Source organism: Cnephaeus nilssonii (assembly GCF_951640355.1).
Source record: "Cnephaeus nilssonii genome assembly, chromosome: 18".
Classification (NCBI taxonomy): domain Eukaryota; kingdom Metazoa; phylum Chordata; class Mammalia; order Chiroptera; family Vespertilionidae; genus Cnephaeus; species Cnephaeus nilssonii.
In genome coordinates, this window is record NC_137089.1 from 54665084 (window position 1) to 54683047 (window position 17964).

A 17964-nucleotide genomic window follows, 5' to 3' on the forward strand; every position below is an offset into this window, starting at 1 on the left:
ATTTGCTCTATAACTACAAATTCTAATCAATTCATAGACGAGCTGATTCCATCCTTTGAATTCAGAGCAAATCTCAGCCCAGCGCTTCAGTGCTGAGGGCACACAGACTCCACGGAGCAGCCTGCGGGGTTCACCCATCCCTGGTCCATGGCCCCCTCACTGTTCACTGCATGCCTACACTCTGCAGGCACAGCTCTAGGCCCAGATGACACAGATGAGAACACGTCATGCAACAATACCCAGCCTAACAGAAGTTACATTCTAATGGGGGAGACTGGAAAGAAACAGGATAGAAAAGTAAGACGTACAGGTGTTACACAGTGACATGATGAAGAGAGACATGCTGGTGTTACACAGTGACATGATAAGGAGACGTACAGGTGTTACACAGTGTCATGATGAGGGGAGACGTACAGGTGTTACACAGTGACATGATAAGGAGAGACGTACAGGTGTTACACAGTGACATGATAAGGGGAGACGTACAGGTGTTACACAGTGGCATGATGAGGGGAGACGTACAGGTGTTACACAGTGACATGATAAGGGGAGACGTACAGGTGTTACACAATCACATGATAAGGAGAGACGTACAGGTGTTACACAGTGACATGATAAGGGGAGACGTACAGGTGTTACACAGTGGCATGATGAGGGGAGACGTACAGGTGTTACACAGTCACATGATGAGGGGAGACGTACAGGTGTTACACAGTCACATGATGAGGGGAGACGTACAGGTGTTACACAGTGACATGGTAAGGGGAGACATACAGGTGTTACACAGTGACATGGTAAGGGGAGACAGGCAGAGGCTGGGAAGCCGGAGGGCACCTGTAGCCAGGACACGCAGAACTTTGGACAATGGTGACGGGTGGCTTCCAGTCTGAGGGTGGGTCCCTGCATGCTCTGAGCAAAGCAGGGACCCGCTGGGACGGACAGTGACCAGGACCCTGTGTGTTCCCTTGGGAACCAGGAGCAGTGTGTGCCAACCTGGACGTCGGCGCCAAGATGCGGGCGACCTGGCCTGAAGCAGGAGCGGCGGAGGCCAAGGGAAGCAGTGACTTCCTGGGTGTATTTAAAAAGGAGGACGACAGCGCTGCTTAGAGAAGAGTGCAGGTGTGAGGAGAGAAAACGGAAACGGCCCAGGCGAGCTGCTCCCGTGCGCGTGTGTGTGCGCATGTGTGTGCACGTATGTGTCCGTGTGTGCACGTGTGTGCGCATGTGTGTATGTATGCGCACACATGTGTGTGTGCGTGCGTGCGTGTGTGTGCATGCTGGCTTGTTTGGTGGAGGTGAGCGTGGGCAGCATCACCAGCAGCTCATTCCATGAGTGTTCAGTCCGAGACGCCGTGCAAGTGGAATCCTGGGAGATGCAAGGAAAGGCACTTCCCGTGTCTCAGAGGGTGAGTGCTCTTCATCTCCATGGACTCGGCCCCGGCGTCCAACGCCCCATCCCCGTCTCGCATGAAGAGTCCAGCCGTCCGGGGCAGGGCCGGGATGAGGCCACGGCCTCGGTCTCTGTCCATGTGACAGCCGTCCAGCCCCGCACGCTGGCTCAGCTGTGCTCCCGCTGCGGGCATCACGTGCGGGCCCGCCGGGCCGTGGCCGTGCAGCTGCTAAGCCGCAGGGCTGTGGAGGCGCAGGCGAGCGCAGCCACAGAGCGAGTGCGGGGAGCAGGAGCAGAGCGCTCTTCCCCTGAGCCCTGCCCGGGGCTTCCCCTGAGCCCTGCCCGGGGCTTCCCCTGAGCCCTGCCCGGGGCTTCCCCTGAGCCCTGCCTGCCCCTCTGCAGCCCATTCTTCTTCCAAGTGAGACGGACAGGAGCGCCTTCCCACCTCGCCGGACTTCCCGTCATGCCCAGCTCCCCTTTTGCTTTCTTCCTGTTACGAATATTAATAAACCATCTAAGTGGCTGACCACAGCTCCGCCCCTGCACAGGCAAGGAGGGCAGCGTGCAAGCGCAGGGCTGCTGGGTGTAGGAGCCCGCGGGCCTTGAGAAAGACTCTCTGAGGCTTCACGTGCTGAGGCAGAAGGCCACGGGCTGAGAGGAGACGACGGGGGCGGGGGGGGGGGGGCAGGAGAGAGGAGCGGCATGCGAACAGGCTGGCGCCCAGGGGCACGGGGTCTGCGGAGAGCTGTCAGCCGCAGGGCTGCTCAGGGACTGAAGGCAGATGGTGTCGCTGTACGGAGTGTCTCCCAGCCTCAGCCCACGGAGTGTAGGCGGCGTTGGGCCATGACTGCACAGTTTTGGTGTCAAGGTGAACAGGAGCGGGAGAGAGGACAGCAAGGGCTGCAGGAGGTGAGGGTGTGACGGGCTCGCCGGGGCATTTCCGTCCCATAAGGCAGAAGCGCGGACTCTGTGGGCCGAGGCCAGGTGATGACCTCGGTCTAAGATCAGCTCCGCACCCTGATGTGGTCCGGGAACACGTGTAGTCACGGAGCAAGGGCGGAGCGGGAAAGACGCTGCGCGGCCGTCAGAGCAGACTGGGGACTGACCGGGTTGGTTAGAGCAATGCCAGGGGCTCCCGGGTGAGGATGCCGTCACCGAGGGGCCAGCTCCAGATGGGCATCCCCGAGAGGGGACCCGGAAAGGGTGTGGGCGCTAGGGTGAGGGCTGCGCTCCCGCTGCCTGCCAGGTGAGTCCACATGCCTCAGCGCGGCCACCGGGACCGCCTCCTCGTGCCAGCCTCCTCCCAGCGTCACCTCCACCTCTGTCCTGTGCGGCGTCTCCAGCACAGGGCATGTGCTGGTTCAGTGTGCAGGTCTCTGAGCTGTCTTCCTGGGGGGGGGGGCACCCCCTTCCGGTGTGCGGGAGGCAGGTGGAGCAGGCGATGAGATGCACCAACATCCCCCTCTGCGGAGCCTCCCCGGGTGCACGGCCCCGCCCGCGATGGCGCCCCCCGCCCCCCACTCCTTCCGCAGCGCCTCCTCTCAGCGCTGAGCGCTGACTGCACCCTTCTTTGGCAAATCTTCCCAATCTACTCTGAGTTCTTTAAAGACCGAAATGTTGCGCTGTTCCCAAGGGCAGAGTGCGCATTCAGACCTGCCCCGCACAGAGCGAGGGTCAGTCCCCTCGAGGCATGAGCGGGTGGCTCCTGGGGAGGGAGGTTCCTCAGAATTGAGAGTGCAGGTAGAATTCCATTTCCCCCTGAGCCGGGCCGCACACCCCAGCTTCTCTGAGGTGCACCTGACAATGAGCTGCCATCTTAAAAACGCAGAGTGGCGATTTAATGCACGTGTGCTTCGAAAGGGTCCCTTCACGGAGCAAATGCACACGCCCATCGCCTCACACATCCACTTCCGTGAGAACCTCGTTTCTATTCTCACGACGTCTCACTTACACCGCAGTGGTCACGGCCGCCACTGGGCTCTTCGCCGGGGCCTCACGCCTCCCGTCCCACAGCGGAATGTGTGCCCTTCGCCAGCCTCTCCCCCCACACCCAGGACTCTCCGTCCCCTGCAGAGGACGGAAAAGAAGGATGCCTCTCCCCCACACCCAGGACTCTCCGCCTCCTCAGAGGACTGGGACGGAAAAGAAGGATGCGTGAGACCAAAGAGGCAGCTACCCGCATGGCTTCAGACAACGGAACTACAGTGCCTGACAAGTGTCAGCAAGTACCTGTGGTCACAGGTAATAAAGGGGACGTGGTCCAGAGGAAATGCCTGGGGGGATGAGAACTGGTTTGCTTTCATGGACTATTGTGGAGGAGTTATAAAGATCGTGAGGTCAAAGGTCAGGCAGGAGAAAATGAAAAGGCAAAGGACTGGCCCGGCCGGTGTGGCTCAGTGGTTGAGCATCGACCTATGAACCAGGAAGTCACGGTTTGACTTTTGGTCAGGGCACATGCCTGGGTTTCGGGCTTGATCCCCAGTGGGGGGTTGTGTAGGAGGTAGCCGATCAATGATTCCCTCTCATCATTGATCTTGCTCTCTCTCTCCTTCTACCCTCCTCTCTGAAATCAATAAAAATATGTATTTTTAAAGGCACAGGACTGCAGTTACAGGAAAACAGGAATTTTTTCTAAAGATGCTACTCTGAATAAGAAACCAATGCAACGTGGCTACTGGGGTCACACAGTCACAGCGGAGATACACACACGAGGAAGGAGGGGCACTTAGGAAGGTGGGGCACGAGGCGTGTGTGCATGCGTGCAACATGGGGAGCAGACCTCAGGCGTGTCCACAGGCCTGCGCAGCTGAGAAGGCGGCGGGAGAAAAGGAGCGACCGGCGTTTTCAGATGCCGGATACAGAACACAGACTCCAGCATGAGCACCTCTGGGGTTTCAAACCGGATGCCTTTGCTAAGACACACATCTGACATCACAAGACATTAGGGACAGAGCCGCCCACCAGGCCGTCAGGGAGTGTGGCTGGCAGCTGCTCCCGTGGGCTCAAGGTCAGGGCCGTCCTCCACCAGGCACTCCAAGGACCAGGCACGGATCGCAAGCAGCCGCGGACCCGCCAGGGACCCAAGCACAGCCGTGGCTCCCGGGACCAGGACGAGCCCCGGCGACACCTGAGCTCAGTGCTGGCTCCCAAGCACCTGTGGGCGCTCCTGCCTGCTTTGGGTCGGAGTCCCAGGGGCCTGTGCAGGGGGGACATCTTGTTTTTCTCTTCACCTGCCCAGCCTCCAGCCTGTGCACCCCGCTCCTGCCCCAGCGAGCAGGTGCACGGAGCCTGGCCCTGGGCCGGCCTCAGGACCGCGCTGCCCCGGCGGGTGCGTGTGGCCCGGGGCTCTGTGAGAGCGCGCCCGTTCTCACCGGAAGACAGTCTCTCAGCCGCACACGGTTTGCATGTTTGGACCAATAGGAGAACCACAGGAGACCAACCAGTGAAACAAGCCACCGCAGCCGGCCCTTTGTTTCGAGGACCTGCCTCCTTCCGGTCCAGCCGGTGCTCGGCCGGGTCCTGCTCGCCTAGGGAAGGTGAGGCCACGGGACTGACAGATCGGACGGAGCCCACGGGGCTTGCCACCGCACTGTCAATCGGAAGCACTGGCCGCGGAGAGCTCCAGGCATCATCATTCTTCAGAAGACGGGCAATCCTCATTGACCCTGCACGGCGGTCTAAAGGAACACTGTCAATGAAGTACCGCCCTGTGATTCGAATTCCACTAGAAACAAAAGCTGCTGTCGCATGATGAGCTTTAGAGAATTAAAAAGCGCCAGCCCACGCCCGCCGGCCGCGGTTCGCACGCGCTGACCCGGGGGCACCCAGGCCAGGGTCCGCCTCCGGCTCCCACAGGAGGCGCTGCTGCCGCCCCGGCTGGGCTGGGAGCTCACGGCGTCTCTGATCTCTGGGTCTCGGTGTGCTCCCGTCTCAGAACCCCCGCAGCGTCCAATGAACGATCACGCATTCACCACCACTTTCCTGTCATAATTACGTCTACGTTCATCCAATGTTCCTTCGCCCATCCACGCATGTCCACACGCTGTGCCCTGGGAGCACACACACCCCAAGTACTAAGAAATGACGGTGCAGCCCGGCCGAGGGGCTCAGTCGTTGGAACGTTGTCCTACGTGCTGAGGGTACATGCCCGTTCAATCCGGGTCAGGGCATGTACCTGGGCTGTGGTTTGATCCCTGGTCGGGAGCGCAGAGAAGGCAACCAGTCAACGTTTCGCTCTCTCTCCCTTCCTCTCTCTAAGCATGTCCTTGGGTGAGGATTAAAAACTGTTATGAGTAATCCTAACATGTGCTATCTCATAAGCCTGCTCAAACACGGGCCTCTCAGCGGCCCCGCCGACTCCGTGTCTGCTTTCTCTCACCTCATTCCTCTGGCGCCCTAGTCCCCTCAGCTCACTGCCAACCTGAGTTGAATTTCTCATTTCCTTACTAATATCTTGACATTTTCTGGCATTTAAAATATAAGGAAATCAAATACCCATCTAATAGGTCTTCCAAAAACCATTACGTTTTTTCGGAGGTATGCCACCATGGGGCATTTACAGTTTTAACTCACAAGCACGCTAGAGTAAGTCAGCACAGTGCTCAGCGCAGGCCTGCACCAAGGAAGGGGCACCGGGAAGCTCCGGATGGACGCCAGAGAACCGACTGCTTCCCTCAGGCTGGTTTGACAGGAAGTCGTTTTTCAGCGAGCCAGGCACGTCTCATGTCTTCACAAATGCAGGAAAGTCTTGCGAAGCAAACCACGCGTGGCCGTGGCTCACCGCATTGGGCCAGTTCACAGGGCTGCCCCCCCTGCTGAGCCGGGGCCACGCCACCTGTTGGGGGTCAGTCTGTGCTGTGCTCCCGCGCTCCAGGGACGGAGCCCCCTCCCTCCCTCTGCAGCTGGGACAGAGACACCCATTTCACTGACGAACACAAACGTAACGGGTAACACGTGGCCGGACACCGCATCTCCTGCACACGTGGACTAAGTCCGCGCTCTCCCCCATAATCAGAGGCGCCTGCGACAACCCGGTGTCCAGGCCTCAGCCACGGCCACTTCCATTCTTCAGAGTTCCTGATTCTCATCTAAAGAGCAAGATAAACTCACGAACGAACTAGAACAGACTCACAGGTAGAGAACAGATGGACGCCTGTCAGAGGGAGGGGGGAGGGGAAGGGGTTAAACACGTGGAGTCACAGCCCTGGTGATTTACTGTGCCGTCCGCCAGGGGAGGGCTCTCAGGACATTTCAGCAACACCCCGTCTTCGTGCAGTCGGGAGGGGCTTACAGCACAGGCACGCGGCACCCACAGCCAGCCGGAGGGTGCCGGAGGGTGCCGGAGGGTGCCGGAGGGTGCCGGCGGCCGCGGCCTATTGGGAACACACGCCTGTTGGGTCCTGCAAAAGGCTGGGCGTCACTAAGCCTCTTCCGCGTCTTCTCCGTCTGCTGCTAGGACGGTGAAGCCAAACCGGGGGTAAGAGTAAAAGAACCAGAAAATTTCCTTTTTTAAGCAATAGGAATGCTTTTATCTGGCCATGATTTATCCAACTTTTTGGTAACGAAACCTCATTTTCAATCCTCACCGGAGGATATGTTTCCATTGATGTTGAGAGAGAGGAAGGGAGAGAGAGAGACATGGGTCGGTTGCCTCCGGGTGCACCCCGACTGGGGATGGAACCCATCACCGAGGCATGTGCCCTCCTGGGAATCCAACCTGCAGCCTTTTGGTGTACAGGACAACGCCCGGCCCACTGAGCCCGCTGCAGGCGAAGGCTTCTTTTTAAAGAGGGGATAGAAATGAGCACCTTGGGTACCACCTGGCCCAGAAGGTAATTCTCACAGTGACCCCTTGAGGTGGCGTGGTTACCCCCAAATAGCAGCCGAAGAAACAAAGGTTTGGAGAAAACTTGACGAGCCGGGAAGTGGCACAGCACCTCGGGATTTCGGTCTGTTTGAACCCGAAGTCCCGTTTCTGTGCTGGATATGACCCTCCATGAATTACTATCCCCCACCCCCACCCCCACCCCCCAAAAAAAACTTGTCTGGAGTAGGCGTCATCGCCCACACCGAGGCGGAAGCCGTCCCGTGGCCTCGGGCACAGGTGAGGCAGAGACCAGTGCTGACTCCAAGGCCGCCACACCCTCCGGCCTTTGCGCAGGAGTGGTTACTTCCACGCGCTTTCACGGCAAATAGGGAGAGTTTACCGTCCACCGCACGTCCAGCCGGGAGCAAAGCCATCACATGACCAAGTCTCCCAGGAGCCCAACCATGTCCGCCGAGGGCACCTGCCATTGGCTTACCTGGGGCGTGTGAAACCTCACCACCGCGACACCCCAAAGGGGTCCCTACTAAGGACAGTCGGGTCACCTGCTACAAACTGCCCTCCATAACCAGGCTCACCCCCCCAACCCCAGAGCCACCTTCCCTGCAGCTCTCCCTTCCCACCCGGCTCACGGCCTGCCCTCGGCCACGCTCCTGCGAACCCCTGCCACACAGCTGCAGGCATGCCCTCTGCTTCCCTTCCGGCCGCCACAGGGCAGTGCCCCGGTCATGGCCCCACACCCCCACTCACTGACTGACAGGAGTGACCCTTTGTCCCAGCCCATCACTTCCTGTGCAAGCACTTCTTCAGGGACTGTTTCCCAGAAGCACCCAGACCTTCCACAGCCTCCCCCTGGCCATGCTGCTCGGCTTCTTGATTTCCTAGCAGGCGGCTGCTCTTACACAGCCCACCTCCAGCCCTGCAAGCAGACTTCTGCACATTCCCCGAAGTCAGCCACACATCCTTAGTTTTCAAAAAGTAGAAAACGAAAGATTTTATGTCCGTAGAGTGAGTGTCAATACTTGAAAGCCCTAAAATACATTTTTTGTAGTTGTTTTTTGTAAAAAACTTCAAGAATGACATTCTAGTTATTCACTGCTACCAGGGGCTGAGCGAGGCGTCTCTTTGGAGGCCGGGGTGTGCCTCCGGGAGGCCTGAGACCAGAGTGCCCTTCCAGCGAGGCTCGCTGGCCAATGCGTGCTGGTTACTGGAGAAGTCCCTGATCCTGGCTCTCCATATGGCCTGGGCTTCTACAGAACAGAGTGATGGGGCTCTAAGGCAAATATAGTGAGGAGGAAAGATGAGAGAGAGAGAGAGAGAGAAAGATCCATCATGAGTTCTGTGTACGACCCAACATCACCACCACATTCTGCTCATTAGAAGCGGTTAATTCAGTGCCCCACAGCCACTAGGAAGGAATCACACGGCTACAAAGGGACCGTGTCTGAGTGTGTGGACACCGTTAAAAGCACCGACGCCAACACGTGCCTTAGTTGGACTCAAACTGTAATTTATTCAATTACAGAAACCAGGAGATTAAATTAATCTGGTTTCCACTGTTGAATATAATTCCACTGACTTGATTTTTGTGGTAAGATACTGAAATATAACTAAGTTCTTTATAGTAGCCTATATAATAAAGAGGTAATATGCAAAATAACCCTCACAAGATGGCTGCCTCCGACCAGGCCAGCAGGGGGTTATTGAGGGATGACCAAACAACTGAACAGCCAGCTGTGTGGGGTGACCAGGCCGGCGGGGGCGGGGGAGGGCATTGGGGGCAACCAGGCCAGCAGGGGGGGCCGTTGGGGCAACCAGGCCAGCAGGGGGGGGGAAGTTAGGGGTGACCAGGTCAGCAGGGGGGCACAGTTGGGGGCAAACAGGCCAGCAGGGAGGGGGCAGTTGGGGGCAAACAGGCCAGCAGGGAGGGGGCAGTTGGGGGCAACCTGGCCAGCAGCGGGGGGCAGTTAGGGGCTACCAGGCAGGCAGGCAGTGAGCGATTAGGAGCCATTGGTCCAGGATTGTGAGAGGGATGTCCGACTGCCAGTTTAGGCCCGATCCCGGGGATTGGGCCTAAACCGGCAGTCAGACATCCCTTGAGGGGTCCCGGATTGGAGAGGGTGCAGGCTGGGCTGAGGGGACCTCCCCATGCACAAATTTCATGCACCAGGACTCTAGTCTATATTTATAAAAGCCAAGTGATTGGAACAATGGAATGAGAGGAATGAGTGCAACTAATGGAACGATCAGTTGCTATGACGTGTACTGTGGTGGACAACTGGCCCGATTGGGACCCCGAATGCCCCCTCCTAACCTACTGCAGCCCCTCCCCGGCACTGGCCCAGCTGATCAGCCCCCATCAGGGCAGGCCTGCCGGACCCCACCCGTGCACGAATTCGTGCACTGAGCCTCTAGTTTTATATATTCTTCAAAAGGCTTAATAACCTTACTGAGTGCATTTCCTAACATTTTGATAAGGCACTGCTGCCTGCAAGAACTCAGAAAACCAATTATTTCACATCAAAAACTTTGAAGAAGAAAAGGGATAAAATGCTGCCTGCTAAACCACATTCAGTGTTTGAATAAATTAAAGAACACATTTGCATACTTTAATAGAGAAAATTTTAAACTCTGAAAAGACAAAAGAGTGGATATACCATTTGAAAAGTCATCCAAGTTAAATACCTCACAGCCTGGATAGAGGCTTTAGAGACGGGGGGCCGCCCCCGGCAAAGCCTACCGGCCGGGCGGCTAGTGCTGAGGTCCGGGGCCCTGTCCCCGACGAACATGTCCTCGTGTGTTCACAGGCTGACATCTCCATGGTCGCTTTAACATTCCCCTCTTCCTATGTCACTTGGCCAAAGTTATACTTTTCCTTCAATTCTTAATTCACATGCCTTTTTGTTTTCTGCATGGAAACTTCCTGACGGGTAAGATTTGATTAAGATCAAATAGTATTTTGGGCTTCTGTACTCTTTGCAAGACCCATTTCTGAGGATGGACACTAGTTATGTGCTATTTGATACATGGAAGACGACATTCCTTGCATCTATGCAAATTATGAAGCATGATACTAACACAGTCCTAAAAATCATCTCACTTTGGGAACCCCCCATCCCCTTCCCCATCTCCTCGTCCGCTGGTCCCTAGCCCATGCCCCCGCCTCCTGCGGGCTGGTCATTACCTGCAGCTGTGACCCTCCCCCTGGCTGCGAGAGCGCGTTTCTGTGCCTATGTCTTCTATTGCCCTAGTTTTTGAACCTCAGAACAAATGGAATCATGGTGTCTTGTCTCCTGTAATTTTCCTTATTCACCATCTTTCTCTCAGAATGGTCCATGTTGTTGCTGGTAGCAGTCGTGACACGTTGTCCTGCCATTCGGCCTTCCGCGTGTTCCTATAAACAATCGGTGTATGTTAACCTCCTAACACGGACCTGTGGGTGGTTCTGCTTCCTCTGCTGTTGGAAACAATGCCGGTGTGAAAAGACTCTGGTCAGACTACCAACGTGTCAGAAATGAAAACCGCGAATCCTGGGCTCTGCCTCCTCGTCCCCCAGGGTGCGCACACGCGCCTGCTCCTCTGACCTCGAGCCTCAGCGACACTCGCTGTGACGGGGATGTGTACGGTGGGATTTTGTTTTTATTGATTTAGGAACTTTGCTTTGGAACGGGCCTGTTCAGTCTATTTACATTCATGGAAGTTAATGATCTATTTGGAATTTTAAAATTATTTTATTCTGATTTTTTAACTTGTTCTGTTTTATACCATTCTTTTTCTCTTATTGACATTTTAAATTTATACTCTCCTTAAAACGTATTTTTTATTGGTTATCCTTAAAGATTGACTACGTCCACTTAAAAACATGTGAGACTTATTCCTTAACCTTACTGTTGAACAATACAAGACTTTAAGAATAATGTGATGCTGTCTGTTCCTTCCCTGATTTACCTGCTATCACTGTACAATGAGCTTCTGTCTCTTTTTAACTGCACAGATTACACATCATTATCTTATCCTATCTAATGAAAGGGTAATATGCAAATTAACTGTCACTCCATCGCAAAGATGGCCGTGCCCATAGCCACAAGATGGCGGCACCCAGTCTTCTCAGCCCCGCAGGAGTCCCCCAGTCCCAGCGCGAGCGGCCTGGCAGAATGCTTGCTTCATTACTGCAGTGACGAGGCGACCGTTTCACGCCCGGCTGCAGATATACCTCTGGCCAGGCCGGAGCGTGGAACGCTTGCGTCCTCGCCCCGGTGACGAGGCAAGCGTTCCACACCCAGTCGCGGATGGGTCTCTGGACCGTGGAGAGCCTCTGGGCATGGGCGCAGAGTGGCCAGGCCCCGCAGAGAGCTACTGGCGCACGGATTCAAGCACAGGGCTACTAGTAGATAGAATATTTATTAATTTCTTTGATCAAAATTCTTCCTTTCATCGAAGATTCTTCTTATAAGCTCCTTCTCATCCTGTACTACTTACCTTAGAAAGCCTTTTATACATGTTAAACAAATGGTCAGTTTTCTCATTTTTTTATTCTTTTTATCCTAATCCTTGAATTATAGTTTTGTCTGGTAATTCTAGTTATTTTCTCTTAGCATTTCAAAATATTGCACTGTCTCCTGGCATCTGTGTTGTTTGGTAGTTTTCTGTGTGGCTGTAGGTGAAGAGTCATCCTTGATCTTTATCTTTCCTAACCTGTCTCATCTGCCAGCTCACCCATTCACCATTCCCAGGGTCCCCAGGAGTCAGAGCCCACTCAGGGCACATGACAACCAGCATGTGTCAATATTTATTTATGAATCTGATTGTATTAATTTTACAATGAATGCAATGACTCTTTTGAACTGCATTCTACTGGTCTGAATTTAGAACAAGGCATTTTTGCTCTCCTATGGTGGCTTATCTCTGTCACTTTAATTTTTCCACTCTCCACTCTCTCCTTCAGGAGAACCCATAATTCATAAGTTGGGTTGATCCCTGTGCCTTCTGTACATAGTCTTGAACTTCACGTCATTTTACCTTCTCGTGTTCTCCTGAAAACGCTTACCCAGCTTTCTTTCCACACGACAGGGCCTGGTTTTAGAGTATAATGTCCTTTCTTTTCCTGCTCCCAGCGAGTCTTTACAGGCATTCTGAGTTGTTTCCAATATTGTTTTCTTGGTTCACTTGAGAAGATATTTTCAACGATACACTTTTCTCCTGAAAATGAAAGTAATATTCCATTTCCCTGACTCTTTAGGATCCGTAATGGCTTCATTTGCTGTTATTGTTGCTAACGAGGTGAACTTGGGCAAGTCACCAACCTTTTGGGGCCTCAATTTCCTTGCGAAATGAAAGTAATTGTACTTTCTACTTTATAAGTCTGTTGTAACACATGAGTTAAATACATAAAATGAACTCACGTCGCACCGGGGACATACTAAATGCCCGTTACATCTGGGCCCCCGTGTTATTTGCATTTTACTGCTTTCTCCTTTCACAGCTTCCAATGAGGTGACGACAACCAGCAGTGATGCTTTTCCACGGTCTCTGGACTTGCCTCCTTTTCTCTTGCAACTGGTCAAATGACCTTTCAATGGAAAACGTGGAGAGCAGGCTGAGGGGCCACGCTCTCAGGCCCACTCCGGCCAGGACACGCCCCTGGAACCACAGGGCTCACAGTGCAGGGCCGTCCCGAGGCCCAGCCTCCTGTTCTCCGGGGTGTCCATTGCTGCAGCTGCAGTCCACGTGGGCTGCACAGGGCTGCTCCTGCCGACAGGTCTCACCACTGGGGAGGAGGGACACTGTGGCAACTTTGAAAATAAAGTTTCAGCCCTGGCCAGGTGGCTCAGTCAGTTAGAACATCGTCCTGTGCACCGAAAGGTTGCCGGTTCTATCCCTGGTAATTTATGCAATCAACCAATGAATGCATAAGTGGAACGACAAATAGATCCCCCCCCCTCTCTCTCTCTCTCTCTCAATCAATCAATAAAAAAAGAAGAGAGGTGACACTCCTGTCCTCTCTCTTGAGTTTCAACGGGGCCCCGCTGGCGGGCTGATGCCCCTCATTGGCCAGGGTCAATCTTCTTTATTCCATCTCCTGGTTCAAATGCGAATCTCTCCCAGAGACCCACACAGACACACCCAGAGGCATTTACCAGGTACCAGGGTGTCCCTTAGCCCAGCCCAGTCACAAGTAAACGTAACCCTCACACCGAGGTAGTAGGTTCTCGGGCTTTGACAGCTCAGAGGAAATCCAGATCATCGTTTCTCTTTTCCTGGTGTTTAAACAGACACCATCAGAGCACGTCTTTGGCAGGGACTTTTCTGACAACAAACACAGCCAAAGGCATGCATTCTTTTTGTCACTAGAACTGCAACACAGTAAAATCAGATCTGCCTCTAGACGCTTCTCTGCCACAGCTCTATGTCATTTCCATAGGGAGGCTTCTGCTGAGAATTACCCATGTGAGGTCCTAGGATGGGGAAGATGCCTGTCTGATTGGGAAGGGGCTTTGTGACAAGCCTGTTTACATGGATAGCGCCCTTTAAACTTCATACTGTCACCAAGGAAATAATATGATAATGACTCGCAGAAGGAATCTTAACATTTCGCCAGAGGTAAAATTTCCATCTCACATTCAGGCAATGGATACTTTTCAAAAATCACATCACAGTAACATTTTTCTACTGGGAATTACTGTGCCTGCTTTGCTTATCCACTCCATAAAAGATTAAAAAAAAAAAAAACTTTTTTAGAAAAGGCATTTTTAGTAGGACTGTGTGTGTGTTTATTTATTTACTAGAGGCCCGGTGCACGAAATTCGTGCACATGGGGGGAGGTCCCCCTCAGCCCAGCTTGCACCCTCTCCAATCTGGGACCCCTCGGGGACATCCCTCTCACAATCCTGCACCACTGGCTCCTAATAGCTCACCTGCCTACATGCCCCAAACTGCCCCCCCTGCCTGCTGGGCTGATTGCCCCTAACTGCCTCCCCTGCCAGCCTGGTCGTCCCTAACTGCCCCCTGCTGCTGGCTAGGTTGCCCCCAACTGCCCCCTCCCTGCCAGCCTGGTTGCTCCTAATTGCCCCCCCTCCCGCCAGCCTGGTCACCCCTTACTGCCCCCCCCCACCAGCCTGGTCACCCCTACTGCCCCCCCTGCCAGCATGGTCGCCCCACGCAGCATGTTTGTTCAGTTTTTGGTTGTCCCTCACTAACACCCCTGCCGGCCTGGTCTTAGGCAGCCATCTTGTGAGGGTGTTATGGTCAATTTGCATATTACCTCTTTATTATATAGGATTTTTAATGTAAAAATTGCATAATTTACTTAATGGGCTTTAGGTTGGGTTTTCAAAAGGTATTATGACTATGAGCAAATTGATGGTAAGGGGGATAACAATGAATGAAGAGTTACCGGCAGCTTAAGACACTGTTTATCTCGTTTGAGGTTGATGGGACTCAAATTGCTGTCATTAGCTGAACAATATGCTGTGGAAACGAGCCTGCACTTACCCAGAGGCTCTCCCATTTGCATTTCTGCTAAATTGCGGGCTGCTCTGCTTTCTAAGACAAGTGCTGAGCCGCAGTGACAGGAGAGAAAACTACGTTCCAGGGAAGTAAGCCAGGAGCACGGGGACTACACAAGGAGATGCTCATCAATGAAGACGTCGGAATCGCGCCTCCTGATTTTGTGGTCCAAAGAGTCTCAGAGCTGGGATCCGCGCAGACAGACACCGACGCGCCCACACTCCCCAGCTCCCACACTGAGCCAGAGGCGGCCCTCTGTTAACAACCGGTACTCCCCGGACCACCCTTCCTGCCACGCTGGTGTCGGTGAAGGCTGCAATCCTAATTAGCATCAATCTCCATGGGACTGCATCTTGAACAGTCAGTTAACTTCCCCCTAATCCTACAATGTGAAACACTATTATTTTGCAAAGGCATTTCCTTTAAACTCACAGGAAAAAATATATTCCTATTTGACCAGTAAAACAATATTTTTCTCCAAAGTATAATGCTAAATATTAAGTAATTGTTTTGTTTAGGATTTCAATAATAGGCCTACTTACAAAAATTGTTATACTTGGGCAGTATAAGCTCAGAGGCAACGGAATGTGCTAACATGGACTCTGAGTCAGCAGCCACTGGCTGCGCCGGACACCTCAGCTCGAGCTTCGGAACTCTCTCCCACACGTGCACTCCTGGGGAAACTCTCCGTCACACAGAGCACATGAGCACGGTAACACCGATCCCACGCAGCTCGGTGCCAACAGTCCCATTTCCTATGGCATCTCAAATGTCCCCACAGATTTTTTTCTTAAAACTTCCTTTTTTCAAAAACATCGGCTGATGCCTGAGAAAACTGCTGAGAAAGGATACACCTAAAGGATTTCTGCAGCTTTCTTATTTCAGTATTTTAAAAGAACATAGGGGTCTTTGATAGGCACCATCTCTTTCAGAGAAGATTTTAAAAATAATTTTAAATTGATGAGGCCACAAAGCCAAATTATCACAACTTCAGAGAGACAGATGTAAGCAGCTGTGCTTAGTCTGGTACCGTTATGACTAAGGAGTCATTAATGACAGCAAAGAAGCACAGGGAAGGCCAGATGTTAGAGGCATGCCATTTGGGCAGCTGCATCAGAAAGCTACACCTTTACACTCCCCAGGGACCCCAAAGGGAAGGGGGGCTCCTGCCCAGGAAAGCTGGGGGACTGGGGAAGGTACTTGCCTGTCAACCACACCTGGGGACAGAGGTGGGTGGCCAGACTGGGCGTGGCCACAAGTGCTGGGAAACCTGGGACACTGAATCGCCAAAGGAATTCCATCTCTTGCGCTTTTGAGACCCTTGGGACTCTTGTTGCTTGGGGAGGGCCCTGCATTCTCCCATGTGGCCCGAGGCCCTGTGGTCCCACAGTGGACCAATGACTAACTAGCCGGACGCTGACTGGATCCAGCTCAACCTGGAAGGGAACCTGGACACTGGCTGGACCGAAGCCCCAGCTACGCTTCTTCCGGGACTGGATGAAGAGAAACGGGACTTTGGAAGCCCAGGGGTGTAATTCCACAAAAATAAAGCTTTCACCCACACCTCCTCCGCCGGTGGGGCCTCTGGAAATGTTTCTTCCAGCAGCACCTCAAAAACACCACTTCCACCATAACAGCTTTATTGGAATGAAACACAATTTTCTCTGTTCAGAATTTTTGAAGAAAGTCTCTCCCTCGGAGGCACATGCAGTTTTGACTGTCTCAGCAAAATTCTAATGTAACTGCTGTTTTTCTCAGACAGTTAGAACGCAAACATTCCTTCCATCCTGTAAAATAATTTTAACAATTGAAGACATCTGAACCAGTCCATTAGAATGCTTGTGGGGTTTTGATAAAAATAAAGTAAACCCAGTTTAAGTGCCTAATCCCTCAGGCCAGCTCCCATATTGTGGGCTGCATCGCTAGCTGCTCAGAAGAGGTCGCTCAGCCCCGACGAGCACAGAAGCAGAGAGCCGGCGCCCGGGCAGGCTCCTGGGCCAGCGCCAGGGAGCCGGGATCAAACATCGGGCAGTCTGAGCCCAAGTTCTTGCTTTTCATTCTGCTGCAGTGGCGTTTCCCACCATCTTCGTCATTCGTCTCCAACCAGTTCTTAACAACGAATCCGTAATTTCATATTATAGCCAATACTCCAATTGACAATAATTCAAAACATGATTTTGAGTAATACTAGATATTTCGGGGGTAAAACATGAAGTTATTATATGTTCTTTCTTTGGAATTTGACGTTATTTTAAGTTTAACTCAACCTAATCCATCCTATAGTCCTATACAGTGTTTGAATACTGCATGTTCTAAAAGCTCATGGTATTATCCAGCTAACTAAACCTCCTAACGAACTAACAACCCTTGGTGTGATGGCTGGGCTTACCTCATCGAAGAGAAAGTAAGAGTGTTACTAGCTGGTTAGTTGTTATGAAAACAACGCACGCTTGTATTTTCAACAGCATTCTACCATGTGGGGAGAAAGAAAAGATGCCATTCTTGTTCGCAGGGACTGGAGAGATGGCTGCTTTGGAACCTTGTAACCCCAGGATCTTCAAATTCCGTGAATTTTTTTTAAACATAAAATAGAAGGTGGATTGTTGTCTAGGAAAAAACCCATGCTTCTATATTTGAAGTAACTGTTCTTTTAGCGTTGAGGTTTTTATTTTTACATTATTTTTGCATATCCGACTAATTATAAGATTAGAAAACTGATAGATGTGTCAAAATAAATTGGCAAGAAAGTAGTTTTTCATAAAAATAAAGAAGGATATAATACAAAATAATAGCTTTTGTAGTTGTATTACATTGGGAGACCAAAGGAAATGGGTATGCGAAGAAAGGGGCATGATTTACAGAGTAGAAAGGTGAAGACAGGAAAGAAAATAACAGGAAGGCGCCACACAACCCATGTCAATCAGGGTTCAGTGTCGAGTAGAAACACTGGAATGGAGTGTGGGGAAGCGAGGCTGCGTGCGCGCCCAGGACTCCAGTCCAGGGAAGTCTTCTAAGGGACACTGCGCAAAGCCAGGCCGCTCGTCTTCCGTCGGAAGACCACCTGGAGAACCGCCGTTACCTAGCGGCCCATAAAAATGCTTATTCTAAAGGTTATGAAGAGCCTCATACATTGTTTTATAATTTTAAAAACTATATTTAGAATCAACACCTTAAGTCTGTGAACTACTTGGGCATTCCAAAGCTAAAAATGAGAGAGGTGTTTGCTATGAAAAGAATGATGTGC

At 52.6% G+C, this 17964-nt stretch overlaps 1 protein-coding gene across 1 annotated transcript in view; it reads right to left on the reverse strand.

The window, feature by feature from the left end:
- Positions 1-17964, reverse strand: part of MMP16 (matrix metallopeptidase 16) — a 165413-nt gene that overhangs the window by 45941 nt on the left and 101508 nt on the right. The window lies entirely within an intron of this gene.